Here is a 27,094-nt window from a genome sequence, read left to right as displayed (position 1 = left end):
CTCACACTCTAAGCATTGCGTAAGTGGAGGCTCTAGGCTACCAACCAGTGTTGTTCCAGAGTCAGTGAGAGACCTGGTAAGAAAGGAGGTGGACAGCATTCCTAAGGATGATACCTGAGGCTGTTGTCTGTTTCACTCATGCTCACACACACCCACGCACACCACAAATGCTTGCGCCAGTTCTGCCAGTTCCCCAGATACACACAAATAAAATAACAACAACAACAGCAACAACAATAATAATAGTAACAATAATACATATCTCGAGTTTCTAAGTCATTGTCAGAAAAATACCAATAAGAGGTTAAGAAGTTAGCCAGCATGGATGTATGGTAGTTAGCTTGGAGACAGAGCCAAGATGACTGAGAGATACCAGGAACCAGCAATTCAATGAGAGAGAGGGAAAAAAGGGAGGGATGGAGAAAAGGAAGAAAGGAAGGAAGAAGGGGTAGGTGTGAGGGAGAGAATAGGAAGAGGGAGGGCTGGTTTGACTACTCCAGTTTTTACCTCCTCCTCTCCATTCTAATGCCAAGGACAGGGTCACATCCCAGTAAACTCAATAATTTCACTCCATTTTGAAACCTGTTTAGATCGGCTTAGACACGCCACTGCCGAGGAAACACGTCTTTGGGCTGATTCATGCTCCCCTCGGAAAGCCTGGCTCATGTGCCAAGCACAAGTGAAGCAGTGTGCTCAGAGTGACTTAATCACGGGGCTGTGGGGGAGATGCCACAAGGAATGTGTGAGACTCAAGAAGAGGGCAGGCAGAGGGAGCAGCACCAGACCAGGGTGATGGATGTTTAAACAATAACGCGCTGATGGCATGGGAAAACAAGGTGGATTTGCTTGTAAACAACTACTTTCAGTGGATTTGGTGTTCAAAGATATTAGTTCCCATGTGGCCAGTCTGTTGGATGCACACACACACTCAGGGAGAGAGAGAGGAAGAGCACAGCAGCTTTAATAACGGACCTGTTTGCCACACACTGACAGAAGGACGGATGGTTCCCTCTGCAAGCACTATCATTTGAGACTCGGGCTGCTGAGAAAGGGTGGGTGTGATGAGAACGTAGCATGGTGTGGATGGGCACAGCTCTGCCACTGACTGCTGACCGTGGACCAGGGCCACAAGGATGTGCTGAGAGATCTTCAGGGAGTCAGGACTGTTTACAAGAAGAGGAGGTCGTGTAATCCCACCCACCTGCATTAGTTACTGTACGTGTAGTTGGGACCTAACATCTGACGAGGGAAGCCTAAGGAAGAGGTAGTTCATCCTGGCTCACTGTTGGAGGGGACAGTCCGATATGGGGGGGGGAATCATGGCGGTGGGAACGTGAGGCAGCTGGTCACGTTACACCCACAGGCAGGCCCAGGAGTTTGCATTCTGGGTGACTCTAGATCTGTCACTGTCAATACTAACAACTGCTGCCCTTCATTTTTGCTGCTTTGCTTACTAGAACAGGTGTGTGTGTGTGTGTGTGTCCGTCTGTCTGTCTGTGTGTCTGTGTGTGCATGCAGGTGGGCATGGGTGTGGGTGTGGGTGTGTGTAGGAGATGCATGAAAATGGAGTATTGAGGCATCTGTCTAGGTTCCCCATGATACCTTGGACAGAAGAGCAGACAGACATGGCTGGGTGGGTTCTTGGCTGAGAGAGTTGTAACTGGGCGCTGTTAGTCCTTGCTGAACTCATTTTCTGGCACAAAGAACTGAACATCTGGAAAAGGCAGAAACACCAACCCTTGGAGAAACGGAAAGTAAAAGCTTTATCCCTTCAGGATGGGAGGAGCTCCTAAGGCTGGGAGTCTGTTAGGTTGACACTGGTTTGAGTATTTCATAGGGCCCCTAAATCTGTCCCTTTTCCCTTTTGGTCCTATTTAGAGCTCCCCTCCTCCCACCACCTTCCTGCTGCTTCTGAGAACAAGAAGTCATCATCTCAGGGAGAAGACTTTTCAGTCACCTTGCCTGCCTACACACCCCTAACTCTCCTTCAAGAGTGCAATTATTGTTCCTAGTTCAGTGGGGACGCCCCATATCCCAGTGTTCCTCATCGTTTCAATGTCTGTAGCATTGAATCAGAAATTGGAAGACACTGGTCAGAACTGGCAGGCCTGGCAAGGATCATCAGGGATTGTCTGTGAGTCAAGTGACAGAGTTCAGGTGAAGATGAGGAAAGGAACTTCCAGGGTGGAGACAACATCCTATGGGCTCGGGCTCTGGATAAAAAGGAAACAAGTTGACCCTCAGCACTAATCCCTCTGTTTCCTGCCTGTGGATACAATGCGACCAGCTGCCTCACGGTCCTGCAACCATGATCTCCCCACCATAATGGACTGTACCCTCAGACAGTGAGCCGGGATGAGCCATCTCTTTCTTGTTCCCCTTGTCGGATGTTATGTCCCTGTGAAGAACCCCACGCAGCAGCTCACAGCCATTGAGATTTTTGCTGATGCTATTGTCCTCTCACAATTCCCTAAGCACCTCCTCTAACAGCCCCATCCTGCCCCAGCTAGCATCATCTTGTCCTCCAGGAGTTCTGTCAGCCTCCGCTCTAGTTGTGTTCTAGCTTATAATCTAGCAACTGACTGCCTTTTAAAAATGCAAACCTGATCAGATTGGGCAGCTCTTGCCTTCCTCATTCTTAGAAAAGGTTAGCATGGTCCCCAGAGCCTCCTCCCAGCCTCTTCTCCAGCTCTTTCTTCTCCTAGCCTCATCTCGAGCCTGTGCTCTCTCTCTCTCTCTCTCTCTCTCTCTCTCTCTCTCTCTCTCTCTCTCTCTCCCCCTTACTCTCTCTTTCTCTTCCTCCTTCTTCTTTTCCTCCTCCTCCTCTCTCTCCCTGCTCTCTTTTCCCTCCCTCTTCCTCTCTCCGCACCTTCCTTCTTCCCTCTCTTTTTGGTTTCTTTCAGGGTTTTTCTGTATATCCCTGGCTGCCCTGAAACTCACTCTATAGACCAGGCTGGCCTTGAACTCAGAGATCCACCTGCATCTGCCTCCCACGTTCTGGGTTTAAAGGTGTGAGCCACCACCGCCACCACTCCCACTCCCCACCCACTGGTTGAGGCTACTTTCTTATTCAGGCACAGTGTGTGGCCTCTCATCTCCAGGCTCACGGACACTCTATTCCTCTGTCCACAAACCATGGCCATCATTTTCATTGTGGCATAACATTTCATTACAGCACTACTGTGATGAACTTTTTCACTTAATTCCTTTTGTGCACTATATTTTGGAGGAGAGTGGTAGGTAGATAGGTAGGGGTGGATCCCTAGAAGTGGATTTACTGGGTTATGTGATAAATATATGTTTAACCTTATAACAAACTTTCGAACTTTATCCCTCCAACAACAATGCATGAAAGTTTGTCTCTGTTTTTACCCTCACCAATGCTTGATTTTGCCAACACTTTTGGTTTGGGTCCTTTCAGTCAGTGACTACTGATATTTCCCTGTGGAAGTTTTGTGAACCTCTCATTTATAAGTCGCCCATTAACATTTCACATCATCTACTTAGGTCCTTGGCAAATTTTTTAAATGTCATGTCATTGAGTTACAGGACTCTTTATATAACATGAACACATCCTTTGCCTGATTTGCATAAGGCAAGCATTTCTGTCTGGTTTGGAGCTTGCTCTTCATTTTCTTACTAGTCTTTTGAGGCAGAGAAAACACTCATTTAGTTCAGTTATTCTTTCCTTTTGTGGTTAGTGTTTTGGGCATTCTGATGAATAACCTATTTGCCTCCCCTAAAGTGTGAAGATTTTCCCCTAGATTGTATTTTTGTAAGTTTTGCAGTTGAGAACTTTTCTAGTCGAGACGATATTCTATTTCAGGTTAGTTTTTCTATGTGGTGTTAGGTTAGGATGGGGTTCATTTACTACCCCACCCCCATCCTGAACAGGTATAGTCCACTGTATATAAAGAGTAAGAGGCAGCACGTTTAGAAATCATGATGAGAGCTGTGTGTTTGGAGGTGAGGTGGGTATTGTGTGAGTCCGGAGTATCTCAGGTGTTTCCAACCTTCAGCCCTACCCTTTCACCTCAATGTGTGATCTTAGGGCTAACCTGTATGTTTCTCTTGAACACATATACCATTAGAGATAACTATTCAATCCCTAAGGCACACTGGACATGGGGCCCCAGGAAAATTAAAGCATGCTCAGACCTGGAGGCAGAGGCCTCCTCCCACCCCAAACTGGCTTGCTTCAGGCACCCTAGTCTGACTCTGGTTGAGAGTCTCTGCAGGTGCCCCCAAACCCCTTCTGTGCAACACACCCTTTCAGCAGTTTAAACAGTGAAATTAGGAAGCCTGTAAGCTGAATAATTTATGTCCTCTTTTCTGATGCTGTCAATTGCCGGGGAGAGAGAAGATGGGGCTGTCAGGAGGTGTAGCAGCCATCCAAAGGCCACACAAGCACATTCTGGATCTCTGGGGGAAGAGCCCAAGCTACCAAGCCCCATGGAGCAGAGGTCAGCTTCATGATTATCAATCAAGGATTTTCCACCCACTTTCTGCAGTGTGATGGAGCAGTCTAAGGGTCTGCTTACATTTCCAAAGTCTCTGCATTTCTGTAACTGAGCTTATAACTGTGAGATCAGGTGGGCTCACAGAGAAGACCAAATTCTTCCATTCCACTGTCAAGAACAATGCCACAGAGTCTGGACACCTTAATGAGGCCTTTAGGTGCCCACATCAATGGTGCCACCATTTCTTGCATTGTTTGGGACCCTGAAAGCTGTAGCTCTGGATTAACGGATAAGTACTTACTAATCTTGCATAGCTGTGAGCAAAATGTCCAAGAGAGCAAATTAAAAGGAAAAAAAGGGTTGATTTCAGCTCATGATTGCAAAGGGTTTGGTTTGTATTTCCTTGGCCCCATGGACCTAAGCAGAACATTATGGTGATGGGAAATATGTGGTGGGACCGACATCTTTGTCTTTCTGCATTCAAAAACTGAGACTAAGAGGAAGGGGCTAGAGACAGCATGCTCTCAGGACCTTCTCTCAGTGACCCACATACTCTATTTGATTCCCATGTCCTGGAGTTTCCGCAGCCTCCCAGATCAGCAACAGCAGCTTGAGAGCAGAACCCGCCTCTGACGCCAGCTCTGGTATGAGCTTGAATTTCATAGGGGAAATTCAATCTTCCCAGATCCCATTTCCTGTGTTGTACCTTACAAATGAGACAGGATTCTAACATCATTTAATATGGAACCAATTCATATTTCTTATTTTGTGTGTAGGTTTTTCATGTGTACACACAGAGGTGGATGCAGGTGTACACGCACATGTATGCGCTTGTGTGTGGAGGCCAAAGGTTGACATCAGGTGTTTTTATCAGAAGCTTTGTACTTTATTTTAGATAGTCTCTTCATGAGTCGGAAGAACTAGACTGACTGGCCAGCTGGTCCTGGGAGTCTTCCTGTCTTCACCTTCTTAGCTCTGGGATTCAGGTGTCTGGCCTTTTTGGTTTGTTTGTTTTATTCTCTTATGCATTATATCTTGACCAGAGTTCCCCCCTCCACTTTTCCCAGCCCCCACCCTCAATATCCACTCTCCCCCAGATCTACCTTTCCTGTTACCCTTAAAAAAAGAGCAGGCCCTCATCCTGTTCCTTCTCTTCAATGGCTTCCAGTGTCTCCTCTAGTTGCCTCTCTGAATAAGATTTAAGCATCCTCCCTAGGGTCCTCCTTGTTGTTTAGCTTCCTTAGGTCTGTGGATTATAGTATGGTTATCCTGTATTATATGGCTAATATCCACTTATAAGTGAGTATATAACATGCATATCTTTCTGGTTCTGGGTTACCTCACTCAGGATGATCTTTTCTAGTTCCATCCATTTGCCAGTAAATTTCATGATTTCATTGTTTTAATAGATAAGTAGTATTCCATTGTGTAAATGTACCACAATTTCTGTATTCACTCTTTGGCTGAGGGACATCTAGGTTGTTTCCTGATTCTGGCTATTATGAATAAAGCTGCTATGAACATAACTGAGCAAATATCCTTGTTGTATGATAGAGCATCTTTTGAGTATATGTCCAGGAATGGTATAGCTGGGTCTTGAGGTAGCACTATTTCCAATTGTCTGAGAAAGCACCAGATTGATTTTCAGTGTGGTTGTTTGCACTCCCACCAGCAATGAAGGAGTGTCCTCCTTTCTTCACATCCTCACCAGTACATACTGTCACTTGAGTTTTTGATCTTAGAGGTTCTGATGGGTGTAAGATGGAATTTCAGAGTTGTTTTGATTTGCATTTCCCTGATGACTAAGAACATTGAGCATTTCTTTAAATGTTTCTCAGCTATTTGATATTCCTCTGTTGAGAATTCTCTGTTTAATTCTGTACCCCATTTTTTCTTTTTTCTTTTTAAAAAAATTTTTATTTATTACAATTTATTCACTTTGTATACCAACTGTAGCCACCTCCCTCATCCCCTCCCAATCCCACCCTTCTACCCTCTTCTCCCCTTGTGCCCCTCTCCTAGTGTACTGATAAGGGAGGTCCTCCTATTCTTCTATCTGACCCTAGCCTATCAGGTCTCATCAGGACTGGCTGCATTGTCTTTCTCTGTAGCCTGGTAAGGCTGCCCCACCCTCAGGGGGAGGTGATCAAAGAGCCAGCCACTGTTCCCCTTACTTGGAAACTGAGCTGCCATAGGCTACATCTTTGCAGGGGTTCTAGGTTATCTCCATGAATGATCCTTGGTTGGAGTATCAGTCTCGGAAAAGGCCCTTGGGCCCAGATTTTTTTTTTTTTTTTTTTTTTTTTTTTGGTTCTGTTGCTCTCCTGGTGGAGCTCCAGTCCCCTTCACGTCTTTCTATCTTCCATTTTTAATTAGATTATTTGGTTTGTTGGAGTTTAATTTCTTGAGTTCTTTATTTTGTATATTAGCCCTTTGTCAAATATAAAGTTGGTGAAGATCTTTTCCTGGTCTATAGGCTGACATTTTGTTCTGTTGACAATGGAAGCCTATCATAGATGTCCTCTGAAAGTCTCCACCCAGCAGGGGATCGAAGCAGATGCCAAGAATCACAGCTAAACTCTGGGCAGAGCACAGGCAATCACAGGGAAGAGTTTGGGGATAGAAAGATCCAGAGGGGACAGGAACTTCATATGAATACAACAGAGCCAACAAATCTGGGCCCAGGAAGGCTGAGGATGCACCAATGAAGGACCAGGCATGGAAAGGACCTAGACCCTCTGCTCAGATGAAGCTGATAGGCAGCTTAGTCTCCACATAAATTCTCTAGTAAAGGGAGCAGGGGCTATCTTTGACATGGACTCTGTTGTCTGCTTTTAGATCACTGCCCCTGGGAGGGTGGCCCTGCCTGGCCACAGAGGAAGAGGATGCAGGCAGTCCTAATGAGACTTGATAGGCTAGGGTCAGATGGTAGGGAAGGAGGGCTCTCCCTTTCTGAGGACTAGGGGAGGGGGAGGGGGAAGAGAAAGGAATTGTGGGACTAGGAGTAGACAAGGGAGGGAGCTACAATTGGGATGCAAAGTGAATAAATTTAAATTGATACAGTAAACAAAACCAAAAATAGGCCTTCCAAGAACATCACCTAAACATGGCATAAGTTACATTAAGACTGGGCACAAACCATCATATCAAGGCAACTGATTAAGTAGAAAGAAGAAGGTACCAAGAGCAGGCAAAAGAGTGAGAGACACTCTCACTTCCACTGTTAGGAGTCCCACAAAGACACCAAGCTAACAACCATAACATATATGCAGAGGACCCAGTGCAGACCCATGCAGGTTCCATGTTTGCTGCTTCAGTCTCTGAGTTCTTAAGAGCCTTGCTTAGTTGATTCCACTGTGTTCTGGTGTCAATACCATTGGCTCTATAATCCTTCTTCCCCCTCTTTTGTGGGTTCCCCTGGCTCTGCCTAGACTATGGCTATCGGTCTCTGCATCTGAAGTTTTCTGGGCGACCATTGGTCTAAAGTGCCTGGCTTTTTGAGGTAGGTTCTAGAGATCCCAACTCAGATCTTCATGCCTGCGTGCAAGCACTTTGCCTAGTAAACCATCTCCTCAGCTTTCAGACTTATCTTTCAAGTGACATTCTGTGAGCCTGGGAGGAAAATTTTCCACTCAAACTATCAAAGTGCACACACGGGCCATGCCTCTTCTCTCAGAGCTTCGCCTGAGCACAGCAGTTGAAATCTCCTTCAAAAATCCCTCCTGAAAACAAGCATTTTGTAACATTACAACAGCTTCTTCCCACTCTGTCACCTCTGCTGGGGATGACGGTCCTCTTACTCATGGGCCAGTGTCCTGCCCAAAGCACTCAGAAGGTTGTTTTCATAAACATGATCACACCTTTCCTCCTCCACCTTCATCTTGGCAGGCCCTTCCGTTTCATGAAGGAGTTGGTCCAGATGCACATTCTTCCTGCAGGACTCTTACACACCTCTTAGAACCTTGCTTTCCCTATCCCCTCTGGCAAGAACCCTCTGGCCATAGGATCTTGAAGAGAGAAAACTTTTCTTGGAGCCTTTGCTCTGGTGGACTTGCTGCCTAGGATGTTCTTGTTCTGAGGCTTCTGGGAATCTATTGTCAGCATCAACCAGCTGCTTACAGGCACTGGTGAGGTTTAGAAATGTTTGCAAAGGCTGGGGAGACAGCTTAGCTGAGAAAGCAGCATAAGCACGAGGGCATGAATTTGATCCTCTAGAAACTATGTAAAAAGGAAAAAAAAAAGCTGGTGCTTTCTTATAATCCTAGGGAAACAGAGATAAGCAGATTCCTGGTGTCTGCTCTCAACCAGCCAAAAATGGTAATGGTACCCAAGGAGAGACAGCTGAGGATGTCCTTTGGCCTCTGCACACACATACAGCTACATGTATGTGAGCACACATATGAAAGAGGAAATTTTTGTCTATGAATGTAGACAAACTTCTCAGTCCAGGAGGATATCCAGTGTTGGCCATCACCACCATAGGTCATTGCTTCTGATGCATTTCTACATTTCCTCCCAGTGTTCATGTGTGTGCATGTGTGCATGTATGTGTGTGCACATTTGTGTGTGTGTACATGTACGTGGGAAACATACATGACTTACTTCTCTTTCTGGTTCTTCAGCAGGTGATCTATAACTACCCTGTCTTGGAGCTACTCTTCTCACTCGGGACTGGGCTTGCTCCCAGCACAGGGGTGCACCCTGTGCTCCTTTCATTCCATGTACTCAGCCTAGTCCTCTGTAGATGGGGGACTGGCCAGCCATGGACATGTAGGTGCTTTTTGCTCAGTAGCTCTAGACCATAGCAATGTTGCTCTGGGTTGCCGCTGCTCCCGGGTGCTGATTAGACTTCTCTTGGGCATGTCTTTCCTGGTATGCTACTCCTAGGGAAGAAAACTTTCCTACCCCTTGTCAAGTATAGTATTTAAAACTGTGATACTAACCGAAGACTTTTAAGATGGCAAGGTTTGCAGAGAGCACATGTGTAAGGAAACAAATTCGAAATAACATACCCCTGTCTGGTGGCACAGGTCTAAAATCCTAGCTGTTTTGGAGGCCGGCTCAGGAAGCTCACAAGAGCAAACCCAGCCTAAGCTATGGAGTGAGTACAAGATTAGCATGAGTAAACTGAACAAGATCTTATCTTAAAATAAGAAGGAAGAAAGACAGGCGGGATCTAGCTCAGTGGCTGAGTACTTACCTAGTATAAATAAGCAAGAAAGCAATCAAATAAACAATACTCCAGAGGAAAATATTTCTGTCTTGACAGATCTGAGCCACCTTTCTCTGGGGAACCGATACCCTCTGTGGGCTGAGTGAATGAGGCTCTGTGGACACACCCTTTCTCTCCTTGCTGCCACTTGCTCCCCAGGCTCTGAGGACATACCTACTCTTGCCTTCCCTTCCCTTGCTCCCTTAAGAGCACTCTAGGTTTCTTCTTGACACCCCATTTCATCTTTGGCTATGGAGTGGGTGTGTGGAGCTTTGAACTGCAGTTCACGGGGCTTTTAGATTGTGTCCTGTAGGTATGGTGCTTTAGTCAGCCTCCTTTTCATAGATTTTATGAAAATCTCACCAGCTCCATAATGTGAAATAACAAGCACAAACTTAATATTACAATGATTAATTATCTACAAAACACCCTGTTACATCACTGTGATGGCTAATTTACATGGTCAACTCGATTGAGGAAAGACTCAGAGCTTGGTGCTGTGCACTTTTGTGTTATTCCTGATAGATGGGCTCAGTTGTCTGGAGCCTCTCTATCTGTCTGTCTGTCTGTCTGTCTGTCTCCATGTTGGAACAGAGGCTACACGGAGGTCCTTTTCAATGCAGGCCTCTCAGAACCTGCCTGGCTTAGCCCTTGGTCCTCCAGGTCTGGTCCTGAGTTCCACTGAGAAGCAATCCCTCTAAGATGCGTGGGGCAAGCACATATTTTGCAATTTAACCATTTCCTCATTAAAACCCTGCTTCGCTCTCCTTCAGCTATTGCCCTGTCTCCATATGCAGGGAATTTAAAAGCCCCTGGAGTCTCTGACCTTCCACATCTGACACCTCTCTCTGAACTTCTGGGGACTGAAGGACCCAATTAAGAAAGCATTCTGTGGGTGTGCTTTGAGAATGCAAATGGCCATTTTGAAGGTGCTGGGCAGCAATTACTGATGTGGCCTCTCATCTGTGACTGTGTGAATGGCATGAAGCAAACCTCCAGGTGCCTCACAAAATGGCATCATGATGTTTCAGAATGAGCCTACGTTTCTTTCACATCACAGACTTGGGTCTTCATAGCCCCAGCCTTACAGATAGTCTTTTACATAGCGAAGGCTAAAGTGTCATGGGCTGCAGCTTCAGGGATTATCAGCATGTAGAATCTTAGGGCTTAATCCTCAAGACAGCTCTTTCTGCCCAGACAGGTTTGCTGCTGCCTCTCTCTCTCTCTCTCTCTCTCTCTCTCTCTCTCTCTCTCTCTCTCTCTTTCTCTTTCCTGTGTGTGTGTGTGTATGTGTGTATCTGCCTGTCTCTCTGTGTGTGTCTGTGTGCAGTCATTCATTCTTCTGTGTGTGGAGTCCAGAGGTAGATGTTGGGATGTCTTTCTGTATTTTTGAGGGTCTCTCATTGAACCATTTCAGCTAGGCTGGCTGGCCAGCAAGCCTCTCAGGATTGTCCTGTGTCTGGCCCTCACTGTCGGGGTTATAGACATGCAGAGGCCCCTGGCTTTTGTGGGTGCTGGGGATCTGAAGTGAGATCCCTGTGCTTCCACAGCAAAGAACGTTAACTACTGAGACATCTTCCTGCCCCACTGTCATGGTTTTCATCATCACTTGCTCTGTGATGGATGTTTCTTTGATGTAAATATCCTGAAACAGCCACTGCTAGAATAATGAAGATCAGATATTAAAAGGTGCAGCAAAGACCTTTAAAGTTGTCGAACTGGGACATGAAAATACTTAAATTGAAGTCGTCATTCATATCTTGTGCAGCTGAAAGAAAAGCTGCCTTGGTTCTGAAAACAACTTTCTCCTCTGCTTGGTGATCAGTGGCTGTGTTGCAGGCAGAAGTGTATGGACCTTTAGCAAACATCAGAATCACTAGGTTCTAGACCCGCTCAGGGATATGTATTTGATGTGTAGGTCTGGGCAAGGGATGAATATCTAGAAAATTACATTTCTGTCTAGCTGCCGGATCATGTTGCTGTGGCTAAGGCTGTCAGCAGAAGGGACAGACAATAACTTAGGTCACAGGGTTCAAGTGCCTTAGCCTGGCACTGCAAGTGTGCTGTTCTGGCTAGGCTTTGCCTCTCCTGTCTGGCCTGTATTTCATCAATCCCTTGCTTTAGGAATGAGGTGCCCTCTGTTTTTTGCACTTGGCTTGTACAAGCTGCCCCTGGCTTACCCTTGCTCCTTTTCCCTCCACTCTTTTCTTGCTGCTGTCTTCTTTCTGTATTCCTCACCACCTCCCATTTTCCAGTTTTGTTCCAAGAACAAATCCTACCTTCAGGGATATAGGAATCATCCAGATCCCTGCTGATATCATTCTTGCTCAAGTATCTGGGATTTCTGTCACTTGTGCTGTTAAATACCACAGAAGAGGGACAAAATGGGCCAGCACTCATGAGGGATGTCTGCCCTAGATGAGGACATCCAGGCTGGCTTTGCTTACTGTTTCCCATGTGTGCTCACAACCTGCACATGTCTCTACTACTTTTTATCTGGTCCCCAAGCAAGAAGGAGAGGCTCCCTGGGCAGGTGGTGAATCTCAGAAGATCACAACACTGCTGTTGTTTACTTGTTTGTTTCCTTCCAGACAGCAGTCCTCTGACTATCCTTCTGGTGAGACTTTGGGGACCAGGAAATTAGGCAACTTGGACTGCTTGTCCTGAGAAAGTGGCCCTTCAGCACAGGAAGGGCTGGCAAAGCTGAAGAGAGAAACTCCAGCCAGTTGTGGTGAGCTGAGACGCATAGCTAGCTTTGGAGGGTGGCCCCCACCATCCCAGGCTCTGTCAGGGCATGACTCCATCTAAATGAGAAGAGAAGCTGCCTAGCACACTGAGCAGAAAGTGCTGGGATGATTATTTGAACAGAGATGATAACAACCAGCCTCATAAATATGAAGCAGAATGCAATTTAAGAATATAAATCTAGAACTTTTAAACCTGAACCGTTATGTCAGATAAGGATCTTTCAGACGACTGAGAATATGTTTCCAGTATAAAATCCCAGGTAGGAAGTGATGACGTTTAAGGATGGGAATCTTTGAGCCCTACCTTAGGATTCATAATCATTTTTCTCTTGGAATGCTTTAGAGATAAAAGAAAATTACCTTGAGATTGAGTGGACCACTTGTGAGGATTTTCTCAAACTGCAGGCATTAGATACAGATGCACACACACATGTTCTGGGCTTCACTGTAGCAGACTGGACTAGTACTCCTACCTTTCAGCAAAGGTCACTGTCCAGAAGTAGTTCTGTCCCTCGGGGAGGGTTGCAGTGGTACCCAGTGATAGGAGCGTTACCAAACAAAGGGCAAGACAACATTCACAGCTGAGATTTAGCCAGTCCCAAGTGTCAGTCATGTCCACCAAAGCCGAGACTGCCTTGCAGAGTGACGCTGAACCATTTTGGGGAACAGTCTGCTGTTGTATGATTCTGTGATACCACCCTAACCTTGAGTGGTGGACATGCTCCTGTCATAGGAAGTACTTCTTTCCAAGGTTTCCAGGCGAATCCTGAAGATGATTGGAGTTGGCATGGAAGATTGCTCACATTTCTAGAGTCCGTCACTTTTATGATATTCCAAAAACAGAAAAGAAGTATAATCACAAGAAGAAAATGAAGAGATGCAAATGGGAAGACAGGCATTTTCTCACTTGTTTCCATAGTTACATCATTACCTAAAGACTCCACTTCTCTCTCGAATGAGTTGAAGATCTTCGTCTCTCTTTTAACCTCAGTATCTAAAATGGGGCCTGGAGGCACCAGCCCCTACTTGTTCTCCAAGATCCTAGCAGATGTAGTTATCTGTATCCACATGCCTTGGTTTACGTACTTTTGTGCAGGTTTCATGTGGGGTCGGGGGGGATGTAGACTTTAGGAAGCATAAAGGGAACCAAAACATGTGGACTAGGGGAGTGGAGTAGAGAAGGCCAATGGGCTCTTCACATATGTAGATGCTTTTAAAAGGCCCTAGGGAGCAGGAGACACAGTTGTGTTCTCTCTAGATGCCCTGAAGTGTGGCACTGCTCAGAGTTTTTAGTTTCAGGACAAAAAGTCTGATGTGGGCTCAGGGATTTTATTGAAGGCAGCACTGGAGGCCATGGGAACAGGCTTATTCTAGGAATTGCTCCTGGCTATAGCGCTACCGAGTGCCCAGGTCCATGCTGTTTCTACTAAGGTTTGGATGCTGCTATCTCCTCTTGCCCTCTCCGTGCTGCAAACAGAAGGTGACAACACAGTTACCAACCTCAAAATCACATCACCCTTCCATGACCAGGATGCTGCCATTGTGAAGCAGCAAGGTAGCCATTCTGTTTCCTTCTACAGCTTGCTCCAAGTCAGTCCTCAGGGTGCATGAGATGCTCCTGCCTCTGTCATGTGGCTGCCTCCAGCACTAAAGTGGGCTGGGAAGTACATGTAGGTATCTTACCCTGAGTGTAGAGAACTTCTCCAAAGCACGGAGAAGCGTTTGACATATTTTACTTAGCCACTCATGATACCTGCATACTGCATCCACACTTGACACTAGCTAATGAGAGTTACACTAGCTAGTTAGAGTCACTGGTTAGCTTGGGTCTACAGAGAAGATGATGAACACAGGAGAAGGCAAAGGCAGAGCTCAACCTTAAGAAAGGAGAAGTCAGACAGCCTAGATTACCCCTATGGTGGAGTCTGGCAGAGGGCTTAGGCCATAAGAACAATATCTCTCAACCTATGGGTTGGGACCCCTCAGGTGAGGTCAAATGACCCTTTCAAGGGGTAGCACATTAGATACACTACATATCAAAATTTACATTATGATTTGTAACAGTAGCAAAATCATAGTTATGAAGTAGCAATGAAAATAATTTTATGTATGAGGGTCACTACAACATGAGGAACTTTATTAAAGGGTTGGAGCATTAAGAAGGTTGAAAACCACTAGCTTAGGGGTCATCAGGGATCCTTAGTGTGTCTGGGAATGAGAGCATGGTCAGATAGTACATGAGCCACACCCCTAAAAAGTCTGCCTAGCTGTCATGGCCTGATTTCCCCAGCTAGAGAATGTCTTTCTAGCACTGAGCCCTGCTGCCCGTCCCTCTCTTCCCAATACACGTGCCAGCCACGTGACCTCTCCAGCTGGTATTCCTGCTCTCTCCTCACTTCTCCTTTTAGGTCCTTTGAGTTCTTCGGAAGCAAGACCCTGCATGAACATCCCTGCTTGTCCCTCACCGTAAAAAATCTCTGTGAGAAGTCTGTGTAGCCCAGGCCTCGGCTAAGCAAGCAATAGGAGACGCAGTTTGTTTTCCCAGATTCCTACTCAACACAGCAGTGAGTCTAAAATGGGTTGTGGTCGAGGCAAGCTGCGCCTGCACTCTCTGGTTAGACACCCATAGTTTTGCCTTGTAAAAGCAAATTAGTGCCTCCTGTTGCAAATGTAAATGTCAATCATAATGCAGGCAAGGCAGGACCAAGTACAAGGGAGAACACTGGCAATGTCACTAACAGCTAGTCTCGGACAGAGAGGGACATGCATAGAGGGCGGAGGGAGGATGGGAACCTGCTCAGGAAAATGCAGGCCCATGCACAGACACAGGCTTGCATGATCCTCCCACACTTGCATACATGCACATTCAGGCACACTTGAACACATTTGCGCATGCACATTCACACACGTTCACTGACATACGTTCTCTGGTCTACAGTGCACATATGGAGTGCACATGCATGCACACACATTTCTTATTTATGAGGAGCACCTGGAGCACTTCTTGTCTTAGTAGGATTCCCAAACTCCTATCATGGTCAGATGAACCAATCCAAATTAACTCGTGGAAAAATGGATTTGATGGAGAAGATACAGAGCTCACAGGACCCCAGGATGAGTTGGAGAGTGCAATCAGAAGACTGCCAGCCAGAGCTTCTCAGGATCGCGCAGGGGAACCTGTGTCTTCTTTCCTCTGGAGGTCTATCTCTACTGTACCCACATCTCTCATGTGCTAGCTTTGACACTGAGCATGAAACAGACTCATTCAAATGAATCCAGTGTCTGTGCCCAGCAAATTCCTCACAGCCCAGGAAGAGCAAGCTGATAGAGTGGCAGGTCCACAGCTTTCGCTGCAGGCCAAGGTCATTCCCAGGTAGCACCATGAGAGAATAAGCCAGGCGTGATGGCTTGTGTCTCATTCGTTAACGTGCATGAGACTGGCGCTGTTGAATGAGCTCTTTAATCACACAGTTTCCCCACCTACACAACAAAGATGGCAAGTCCTGCGTTACAGAGTCACTCCAAGGATAAAGAATGCTGATAACAATGCCTGGCTCTTGTCAACACTTACCTATAGGCGAGGTGATTTGCGATATCATGTAAAAACAGAGTGGCACCCATTTCAGAGATTGCTCTTGGGAAATTTTTGCTTATTAGTCTTTTCTTTTCCCTTTTTTGTTTTGTCTTTAGCCAGGAATAATGTGCGTGCTAAACTCTTAAAGGTTTCAAAGGATCTTTGATATGAACAGAGTGCAATGAAATTTGCTCAGTGTAAAACTGCATCAAGAAATACAGATTTGCAAAACCCTTCCAGAATGAAATCTCACTGAAACACCTGTCTGCAAGCAGTTGATAAGTCTGACCTAGTGGCTGCTGTGTCCACCGAGAAAGGATATGGGATGCGCTGTGTTGACCGGGCAGGTGGTTCTAACTGCCTCTCTGCAGAGCAGAGCTGGCGTTCTTAACTGAAGTGTGCTATCTATATGGTGCAATGCTCCCATACTCTGCGTACAGTTTCATGAATCTTCAGTGGCAATGTGTCTGTGACCATGACTCAGACATTCTTGAAACTTCTTTCTCTCTCTGTCTCTCTGTGTCTCTGTTTCTCCTTTGTCTCTCTCCTCCAATAAAGCCTTTCCTTTCTGTTGAAGCACTTTGTGTCCTGTATCACCTGGATTAAGGACATTGGGATCTATTCATTTGACATCATAACTTTGAGAAATTTATATTGTACTGGTCACCTATCTCATTGCTGTGACAAAATACAGGGGGGAAAAAACAACAAAGAAAAGAAAGGTCCTCTTTGGCTCACAGTTTGAGGGCACAGTCCATCATAGTGAAGAAATGGTGGCAGGAGCCAACTGGTCACATTGTATCTATAGTTAGAAAGTAGAGAGTACTGGTGTTCAGTTGACTCTCATTTTTATTCAGTTCAGGACCCCAGCACTTGTAATAGTCCTGACCATGATTACTTTCGGGCTCCCCACCCTAATTAACCCTATCTAGAAACTTCCTCACTGATGTGCCCAGAGGCTTGTCTCTTGAGCAATTCTAGATTTTGTCAACCTGACAAGATCTAACCATCACATTCGTTATGGTCTTTGTATGAAATGAATGGTCTTATTGTTATGGTCTGATGTTACTCTACATCTGAATACTTTCCAGTTTGGGGTTTTACTCAGTGGAGCTACTATGGACATTCTCCTGCAGAGCAGATACCCAAGAGCGAATTGCTGGGATAGAGGGTGCAGCACAGTTTGATAAACTGACTTGGCCATCACACCAACTCACCAGCACAGCACTGAATGTCTGCTTCGCTGTCAGCGCTTGGCATTTTTCCAGTACTTTCCTATTAGCTATTCTGATGGTTTGTGGTGGCTTCTCCTGGGGTTTTGATTATCCTTTCCCTCGTGATTAACAAGGATCAGCATGTTCTCTTTTATTAGCCATTAGGATATTCCCTTTTGAGAGAACTATGTTCAGCTTCATTTAAAAATAGATTGTTTGAGCCAGATATGTGCTGCATGATTATAATCTCAGTGTCCACGAGGTAGAAAGAGGAGGATCAAATGTTCAAAACTAGCCTCAAGCTACATAACAAGTTTGAGGCCAGCCTGGGCTACATGCACGTTCTTAAGAAATAAAAAGATATTAATCTTTTTTCTTACTAACACAGAGATACTAGCCATATATTCAGGTTACAAATTCTTTGTTGAATGTATGAATTGTAAACACCTTTTAAATAGTATGGACAGTGTTTTCATTTTCTCAATGATATATTTTTATTGACGGTTGGTTCCTAATTTGTAAAGGTACAATTTATTACTTTTTTGCTGATAAAATATGAATGAAAAATAAACTTAAAAAAGAAGAAAGATAAAAAATAAAGAAGAGGGGAAGAAACAAAATTCTCATTGCTTAATAATAGCATGTTTATGTTGTAGAAGGCACTGAATTCTCATTCTTGACTTGAGCTCACAGAGAATGCTTTCCCTGTCTCACCATCTAGAATGAAGTTTGTTATTGAAGCCACAGTTATGCTTCTTGCAGTAAACCCCACTAAATCTATCATTCTTCGGACTTACTAATTAACCTGTTTAAAATTTTTAAAGATTTATTTTATTTTTAATTTTGTATGTATGTGCAGGCGCCCATGAATGCAGGAGCTCACAGACTCCAGAAGAGGGCACTGGATTGTCCTGGAGCTGGAGTTACAGGTGGTTGTGAGCTGCTTAATGTGGGATCTGGGAACTAAACTTGGGTCCTCTACAAAAGCAGCGAACACTCTTGACCACCAAGCAATCTTCTCAGCCCCTTTCTGTTTAAAAGTTCTTCATGCATTAATGAAATTTGCTTTTTATCTAACACGTGAGTGTTTAATACATTTCTGCCAGTTTTTAGTTTATATTTTATTTTTTTCTTATAGTATATATTTTCTTACCTTAAAAACACTCAAGCTTTTATATAGTCTAAATTTTATTTTTAAAAATATCTTCCAAATATGGAGTCTTGTTTTGAATTATTTTCTTATGAAGATTATAAAAATATACTCCTGTTCTTCTATTGTGTTGATTCTTAATGCTTAATTCTTTCTTTATTACAGTTTACAAGCAAGGAAAAGAATACATTTTTTGCTACTTATTAAAAGTCACTAAAACCACTGAAGAGCCTGGCTTTCCCAGCAGAGCTGGGCCGGGTTCATTTTCTTCTCCTCACACTTTCTGTTGGCATGAGGAAGAATTGAAACATTCATGATACAACCATTTATTAAGTCTAAAAACACGAGGTTAGAGGCTTTGGAACCCCAACTGATGTCAGGCATGGAATGTCTGACATCATCCCTAGGAGCCGGCAAGGAACCAAGAGAACTTCTGGTCTTTTCTGCGGATTCAGGATAGGGTAAGGTGCTCTCTGTCTCCCCCTACAGGCAGGACATTTGCACAACAGCTGAAAAAAAGGCTTGACTAAGGAGTCTTGGTTTGTTCAGGCCCCTAAAAGTGAACGTGCTATTTCCGAAGCTGGAGCTACAGAAATCCTTTAGGGAGAAGATACCAGGTTCAGACATTCCACAGAAGGTGGTTTGCTGGTTTGCCAGTTTGCCGGCTTCACCAGCAGGGATTTGCTTCCAGGGGCCCAGCTGCAGTTGCTGGGTTTCTTTTGGAAGTACTCACGCCCTGGCTGCCTGTACCATTACCACTGTGTGGTTTGTGTTTGGTGGCCAGAGCTCCGAGTGAGGGGCTGCGGAATTGCAGAGGGTCAGCCCAGGTAGGTTCTTCCCAGATCCATCTTCGGCTAGCTCCTAAAAGGAACCCTTCTCCCTTGCAGGTGGGAAGAGAAATGGATGCCTTAGTTAAGTAATTTGAATGGAATGCTAATGAGGAGAGGTGAGAGCCTTCTCGCTCATTCATTATTCAGGTATTGCCTTCACCTCGGCCTCCTCCCAGGCCTGGGACATCCCAGCAGCTTCCTGGAGGCAGAACAACAGGTGACTGTAGGTCCCTAGCCCCTATAGTCCCTGTTGCAGGACTGGCCTGGCTGCCTGCGTTCCTAACTGCATCAGCCTAGGTAAGTGGAATCTTACCTAGTGCCTGTCTTTCCTGTTCCTGGTGACTTTCACCTATGTCCCGGTTTGGAGGTAGGTTGCGAAGCTGCTTGGTGGGTAAGAATTTTTACCTTTGAAAAGCAACCGCTCACAGTCTTCAGGAAGGGCTCTGCAGGGCAGTGGCTGAATGGATGCAGCTCTGGCTGCTGCTTCTAATGGCCTCTTATTTCTGCGTGTGACTTCTCCAGGAGGAATGGGTGCCAAACCCAACATTTATTTCCTTGGCAGTCTTCTGCTGGTGAGTGCATGTACTTTAATAGAAATGGATAAAGCTGTGGGCCAAGGACAGAGCTGCGCAGAAGGGAGGGATCAAAATGCATCGGAGGCCACCCCATGGTGGAGGGCAAGGCTGAGAAAATGTGTTCTGGAAAAGATTCTATTAGGACTAAATACTTTCACTTGCTTTTTTTCTTCTTCTCTTTTAAATGATCACATTAATTTGAAAAACTCAGAGAGAGCCTGAAAGTATGACAAGGAGGTTAATGCAGCACTGGGGAGAGGGGAAAACCAGGGATACTGACAGGGCTCTACAGAGGACCCAGACAGGGGGCTGTATTACAGGATTTGCTTCTCCTAAAAACCCTGGCATCTTTCTTGTCTAACTCCTCAGAAAATGTGAGTCTGTAAGACACAGTACCCTTGAGAGTGATTTGCAAGAGCTCCAGAAACCCTTCCCGGGATTTCCCTGAGTTAAATCTCATGAATATTAGTGCGCCATTCCTGTTTTCAGAAATTCTCTAAGAACCCTAGATAGTCTCTAAATTTTCCTAATTAAGTTTTAAAGTCACTTCTTTTATTGCTTAAAAATCATTGAGCGCTATATCACAGCACCACGAAATAAAACTGCACTAACTGGGTAATAATATATTAACTTCTTGGGGTCCATTTAAATGTATTCATGTCCTGCAACTTAAAGAAGCTGGTCCGGGGAGTTAAAGAGAAGCAAGAAAATACCCAGGGTTCACTGTGTGCTGTGCTGTAGAGAATCAGGGATTTCTCTGCTGATTGGCAGCAAGCGAAATGAAGTGCCTGCCCTAAGGAGTTCCAGCGACTGCAGGCATAAAGTGTGCCGGGCAGGAGAATTAAAAAGAAGAATGATAACACAGCATCAACTGGACCTACGATAAAGTGGGAGAATATGATTAGTGTGGAGTGAGGCCAGGAGAGTAACACCAGCCCTCCTGACGAGTTCCCGGCTTTATTTAATTTTTAAAGAGATATTTCTTTTAGATGCACACTGTTGCCTCTAGTTCTAAAGATTATAATAAATCATTGACTAAAGCCATCAGTGCAATGTGCTGGGTCCCCAGCTAAAAAGAACAATCGTGTTTCTTTTCTCCCTGCCTTTCTATTTTATTTTATTTTTACAGAAAGCTTGGAGGTGAGGCATACTTACTTCTCCCCACCTCCCTGAAATGTTGAGGCGGGACCATAGGGCCTTGTGGATGCTCATTGGCTGCACCCCCAGCCCCACACTTGCTTTCTCTCTGGCCCAGGAGTGGTAGGGTTTGTTCTAAATTGATTTCCTCCTGCTAAGGGTTGGTTTTAATGAGGATAAGCACAAGAACCGCTTTCAGCATGGTTTTGGTTGGCAGGGCTCTGAGAGCCCTCATTACCATCCATCTTCGTAGCTGCCCAGCAGGTTGTTCTGTGAGATCAGGTGTCACACCTCTGGGAACTCCTCTTTCTTGTCATTTACTCAAGACACGCCCTTTGGTTTGCTCATGCTGCCCGCTTGCTTTTTGAGTTTTACTTTCATGTGTCTTCAAAACTGTTTTGAACAGATGCATCCTTGATTTATGCCCGCATTGTCTGGGACCTTTGTTTAGCTCAGACCAGATCTAGGGATCCCCCGGTATGAATTGGGGACCAGTTTGGGACAGACTCAGAACTTAATACAGAGCCTGGCGCTGGTTTTGGGTAAGCTGTGTCTGGCAGATCATGAGGAAGGTGGCATCATGTGGGATCCCAGCAGGAGATGCCACTTTGGTCTCTTTGACTTTAAGCCCCAGGAATCCATAAACCTGTACCTACTCAGCACATCTGTCCCTTAGCAACCTCTTTCCCCAGTAATCATGCTTGGAATTAGAGCAGTGTCCTTGGTCCCCTGTGGTTCCACCACGGCTGCCAGACTTTCGTGTGTGTGTGTGTGTGTGTGTGTGTGTGTGTATTCATATGTGGGTAACAGGTGAGCCTGAATCCTCAAGTGTCATTCCTCAGAAGCCATCAACCTTATTCTTGTTGACAGAATCTCTCACTAGTACCTGGGGCTCAACAATACAGTTAGACTGATTGGTTGATTGTATTTAAGGATCTAGCTGTTTCTATCTCCCCAGCTTTCAGGCTGCAAGTGAGAACCATCCTTCCTTACTTTGAACATGGGTGCAGAGGCCCAAAACAGGTTTTTTTTTTCTTGCATATCAAGGACTTTATAGATAGAACTATCTCTCCTGCTGCCAGACCTTCTTAACTCACTTCTTGCAAAGCCATGCTTGAGTGAAATAGCATCACCCTGCCATGCAGCTATCATTCTTACATCACTCATGCCAGAGGCAATCCCCACCTACCTACTCATCCTGGCTCTGTTCCCTCATTTTGCTCTCTGCCCAGCCTCTCACTCATTCAACTTCTTCATCTTAACTTTTCTTCCCTGTGTGTTTTCTCTTTCTTTCCTTGGTGGTTAGACTTGTTTCCTGTTGAGAAATAAGCCAATAAGAACAGCCAAACCCCTTGCTTCTCCAACTCTCAGTTTTCAAACACTCCTGTCCCTATCTGTTTCTTTTCCTTCTGTCCTCTAGAGGTAGAATTCTAAGAATCTGACAGCCTGGTGTACATGCCCTTTAAATGTGGGCACAGCCTGTGAGCATGATGGATGCTATCTATTGTGATAGTAAGATGACTTATTGGTCAGGCCAAGTTTAATCAAAAGGTACCTTATCTGGTGGACCTGACCTAGGTAGGTGAATCCTGGGAAGGACCAGAGAGCTTTAGTGTGAAGGGTTCTGTGTGCTGTCAGTGAAGATGGAAGAGCCATATGACAGGACTTGAGAAGCGCAACAACACTGACCCAAAGAAAACAGTAACCCCCAATTTATGTCCGAAAGGAATTAAATGCTTTCTGTTAACTCCCTGAATGAGCCTCTAAGCCTTAGAGTCCAGGGGGACCTCAAACTGCAGATAAAAGGCATCTCTAGCTGACAGCTCGATTCCAGCTTTGCAAGACCTTGAGGTTGAGCCTTGACTTCTGTTCTTAAGTACAGAGCCATCATCAGCTCTTACAGACTTTGGTTAAGGTGGAGGCTGGCTGGTGTAGCAGCAGAGAATGGCATGGGTTACAAGTATATCTTCTCTTGCTAGAGATATTGACAGCAAATGAATTGGTGTCTGAATTCATGTAAATCCAAGCTTGGTCTAGAGTCTTACTCCTAAACTTATCATTGAGCCAAGACAAAGGGGTCTTGATTTTAATATTTAAATGGGTGCCTCAGGGAGGGTGAGGTGAGCAAAGGGCACTGAGCAGACATGCTGCTCAGGACCAAGCAGGAGGTTGCTATGGTTTCCGTCAGCCACTGTTTCCAGGCTGCTGAAGGCAACCTCTTTCCCTTCTGTCAAAGGCAAGCGCTGGGAGAGCACATGGTCCTGGAGGCCGGGAAGTCCACTGAAGTGGAGTTAAAGGTAAGGATTGGTGCTAGTGTGTACCCGCTGTGTGCTCTGCCCACATAGCTATTAGCTCTTTTATTGGGCGGGGGGGGATTCATGCAGTTGAGGAGAGATCTGGAACACCCAGGCTCTGATTTTCCTCTCTATCACTTGACACTCATGGTATAATGACATGTGTTAAGCTTGGTGAGCATGGATATCACATATTATGGTTTTTATTACTCCTTACTCTGCTTTACTATTGACATGTGACCTTAAAAATTTCCCTCGGGGGACTACAGCCTGTGAACAAAAGTGAATAGCACCTTTCTCCACTCCGCCCAGACAAGACTGTGTCTCGTGAATGTTAGGGTATTGGCTCCTTGAAAGTCCCTGAGGTTAGCTCTTGCCATGAACTGAGGCTGCCATCCTGAAGAGCTCTGTCCCTATGGCTGCTTTATGGTAGATCACCCTCGCTGAGTTTTAGGGGTAACCATAAGGATCCAGATCAAGGTTACCCCCTCAGAAGTGGCTTGCTGTACTCATTCAAGTTTGGTGAGCAGCTGCCTATTAAGGATACCAAGCTCACCAATACCAAATGCTCAGCCAGGAAAGAACAGCACTGGTGACACTCTGGCTTGCTCTTTTCCAAATGCCTTTAGAACCTATAGCCCCCTGAGGTCATGGCTCAGATGCTCTGCTGTGGCACAGCTCACTGAGCAAACAGTTGTCTGGGAGATAGAGGCTTTTTCTGTGTAGCCTTGGCTGTCCTCAACATACTTTATAGACCAGGCTGGCCTGGAACTCACAGAGATATACTTGTCTCTGTCTCTCCTCCCCCTCCCCCCCCAAGTGTTGGGATTACAGGCATACACCACTGTGCCTGGCTTTGGGAGATGGTTCATAAACAGAGCAAGTTTGAGACCTTTGTGATATCTGGAGACATTTTGGGGTTATCACCACTAGAGGCCTGGGGAGATGTGGAGACCACTGGCATCTAGTGGGTGGAGCCTTGGGGGATGGGGTTAAACTCCTCATCTCAGCTGCTCAGAGAGTACCCTGGACACAAATGTCCATAGACTGAGTGTGGGAGACCTGTCATTTGGGTTGTCCCTGGAAAGTGTCAGTTAAAGAATCAACGGTGTTCTCCTTCAGCCTTAGTGGTCAACCTCTCTGGTCCAAGGACCAAATAAGCAAAGCCGGATGCAGGATGCCCTGAACTGTATTCCATCTGTGTGGAGCTCACAGGTTGCTCAGCAGCAATCCAGGAGGCTGTTCATTCATCGTAGTCGCTGATGCAGACTGGGCTCCATGCCATGTGCTGGCCGACGTGTTTCCTAGTGGATAATCTCATGTAATCCCCATGGCATCATCTAAGGAGGCAACTGCAATTGTGTTAGGGAGAGGGGAATGGCTTCCTTCTCCCCTTCTGGGCTCTTTGGGTGAGCTACAAATTGAATTGGCAAAAGACAGATGAACAAGAGAAAACCCCGTTTTAATTACCTACGTGAGCATGGGACTCAGATGACTGAAGTATTGCTGAGCCTTGTGAGCACATGAGGCTTGGAGCTTCTGGGGTTGATGGAGATGATCTGTGAGGACAGGGGAGGAAGATGAATGGTGAAGGAAACCTGTCTTGTTCTGCAGCCCAACATCCAGTGATCAATTATACCAAAATGGCTCCTCTCTCGTGTCCAGATCTTCCCAACTGCAGAGTCCTCAAGTATTCTTAGGTGGTGGTGATGCACCTCTTTAATCCCAGCACTCAGGAAGCAAAGGCAAGCAGATCTCTGTCAGTTTGAGGCCAGCCTGGTCTACAGAGAGAGAGTCCAGGACAGCCAGGGCTATTACCCAGAGAAACTCTGTCTGGAAAAACCAAAACATCTTTTACGATAAAGTCAGCTTATCAGAGCCAGGCCTGAGTTTGTGCTTTCTCAGAATAACTGGCTTGAGATTTACTATCGTCTATTTTGGGGTGGTATATTCTGATCCCCCACAGCTGTGTTTTGAGGGGCATGTGTCCTGAGCCCAGTGCCTGTCTCTCTGTTACAGAAAGAGAAACAGCTTCAGGTGGCCCAACTCTTCTCACTGCCGTTCACATCTGGCCTTCCACTTGGCTGTTTACATTCACAGGTGAGAGCTAGGAAAGTCACAGCAGGGCTTCCCTGTCTCACGTGCCTTTGCACAGGGAGCTGGAGCCTTGAGCCTTTCTGTCACATGTCAGCAAGCAGCCTGGGGTGGTTGCTCTGGCTTGTGATGTTTGCATTTCCTGTGCCATAAACCCTCCACTATGGCCGGTGTCCAGATGCCAACTCAATGCCCTTGAACTCAGAGGTTGGAAGCCATACACTTGTTTCAAAGGGCTGTGTGAGCTGGCCACAGCATGACACTACAAAGGTGACAGGGCAGAGTGAGGTCCCCAACCCCTGAGCATCTCAGTTCCTATAGACAGGGCAAATGTAGTCTTGCATTGACAGGAGGACTGATGGGCATCAGTAAGTCACAAAAAAGAGGGGTGTTCCTGAAAGCTGGGCTTCCAGGCTCTGCTGGCTTCACTATATGATGCTTTCCCCTCCCCCCTGCTCCCAGGTGGACCATGGGCACCCAACAGCTGCCGTGGCAGTTTTATCTATAACACTGCAGACAATATCCTTGGAAAAGTGTGGCTTCAGAATCCAGTGGATCCTTCCCAGGAAAAGGACAGAACCACTGAATGCTTTATACACATGGCTTTGTGCCCATTGAAGGCAAGGCACTCCACTCCAGCAAGGGTACTTAGTGCTACCTTGGAGAGCACAACAGCCCTGAGCAAAAGTAGACACTTTCTCTAGTGTGTCTGAGACCATCCTACCTCAGACTTTAGGCAGACAGCAGCTTTCTATTATTGCCTTAGTAGTTAGGAGGCTCCACTCCTCATAGACCCTGGAGTCTTGGTACAGGAAGACTGTACACAGTATTAGTTGTAGTGTGTACTGAGTGGGGTGCTGACCCAGCTTGTGGACTCTACTCACACGCTGGCTATGGGTGGGAATGGGGCTGGCCAGGCAAGCCCCTGTGGATCCAGGAAGCTGTTAGATGCTGCTGGCGGGAATAGGCAGACAGAGGAGGGTTGCTTGGCCATCTCATCAGGATTCTTCTAGCTTGTGCCAACAGAACCCTGTGGACCAATGCTGGCCAGCAGCTGCTGGGCCTATAGCTTCCTCTGGGCAGCCTGGCCTGCTGGGGCAGAGGAGACAGAAGTAGTCAGCACCTCTCCTGGAGCTTGCCTGGCCAGCTCTTCAGCTGCCACACATGAGGCTTTGGAGTAGAGGCTGTCAGGCCACAGCACTTTCTATTTGATCATGAGTAGAACTTATTGGTCTTAGCCTTCATGTCCCCACTTCAGTTCCCAGTGGTGGAGAATTCCTCCTCACTCAACTTTCAAATCTGCAGCTCTGCTCTCTGCACGGAGCGCTTCTATCAGTAGGTGTTGATGGGTGCTTAGCAGGTCATCTAGGGGGATGGGGGACAGAGCTGGCTGGCTGGAGCACCCACGCATCTGTGCCTACTGCTCCCTTGGCCTCCCTTCCTGCCTTTGGCTCTGCGTGGACCGCGAGTACTGTTTGCTTCCTCTGAGAGCCCCTTGTTCAAACCGCAGCTGTGGTGCCAAGAGGTGACATCCTTAGTCAGAGCCAAGCCTCAACAGGCTGCTGACATATCATGGCTCCCCTGGCACAGAGAGCAGAAATATCCCTTCCTCGGCGTCATCCAGGCTACCCAAAATTCCACAGCTCCACAACCCGATCCTGGGAGCGAGTTTTAATGAATTTGCCTGAAACTTGTGCAGCAGTGATAAAATGTAATTGAGTGCAATTTCACTCCCACACCCGCCTCTAAGCTGCAGAGCCCCAGCCCATTCGCCGGTAGGCAATTTCATCACCACAGAGTTATGGTA

At 46.1% G+C, this 27,094-nt stretch overlaps 1 protein-coding gene across 7 annotated transcripts in view; it reads left to right on the top strand.

The window, feature by feature from the left end:
• Window positions 1-27,094, top strand: part of C1H10orf90 (chromosome 1 C10orf90 homolog) — a 240,255-nt gene that overhangs the window by 69,618 nt on the left and 143,543 nt on the right. The window contains exon 3 of one of the 7 annotated variants that reach the window (XM_060381403.1): window positions 23,136-23,196. The exons of the other annotated variants lie outside the window; for them this stretch is intronic. The gene's annotated coding sequence lies outside the window, so the exon portion shown is untranslated. The remainder of the gene's footprint in view (window positions 1-23,135; window positions 23,197-27,094) is intronic. 7 annotated transcript variants of the gene reach the window in all.

Source organism: Meriones unguiculatus, chromosome 1 (assembly GCF_030254825.1).
Source record: "Meriones unguiculatus strain TT.TT164.6M chromosome 1, Bangor_MerUng_6.1, whole genome shotgun sequence".
Lineage (NCBI taxonomy): Eukaryota > Metazoa > Chordata > Mammalia > Rodentia > Muridae > Meriones > Meriones unguiculatus.
The sequence above is the reverse complement of the archived record's forward strand: the minus strand, read 5'-3'. Positions and strand labels throughout refer to the sequence as shown.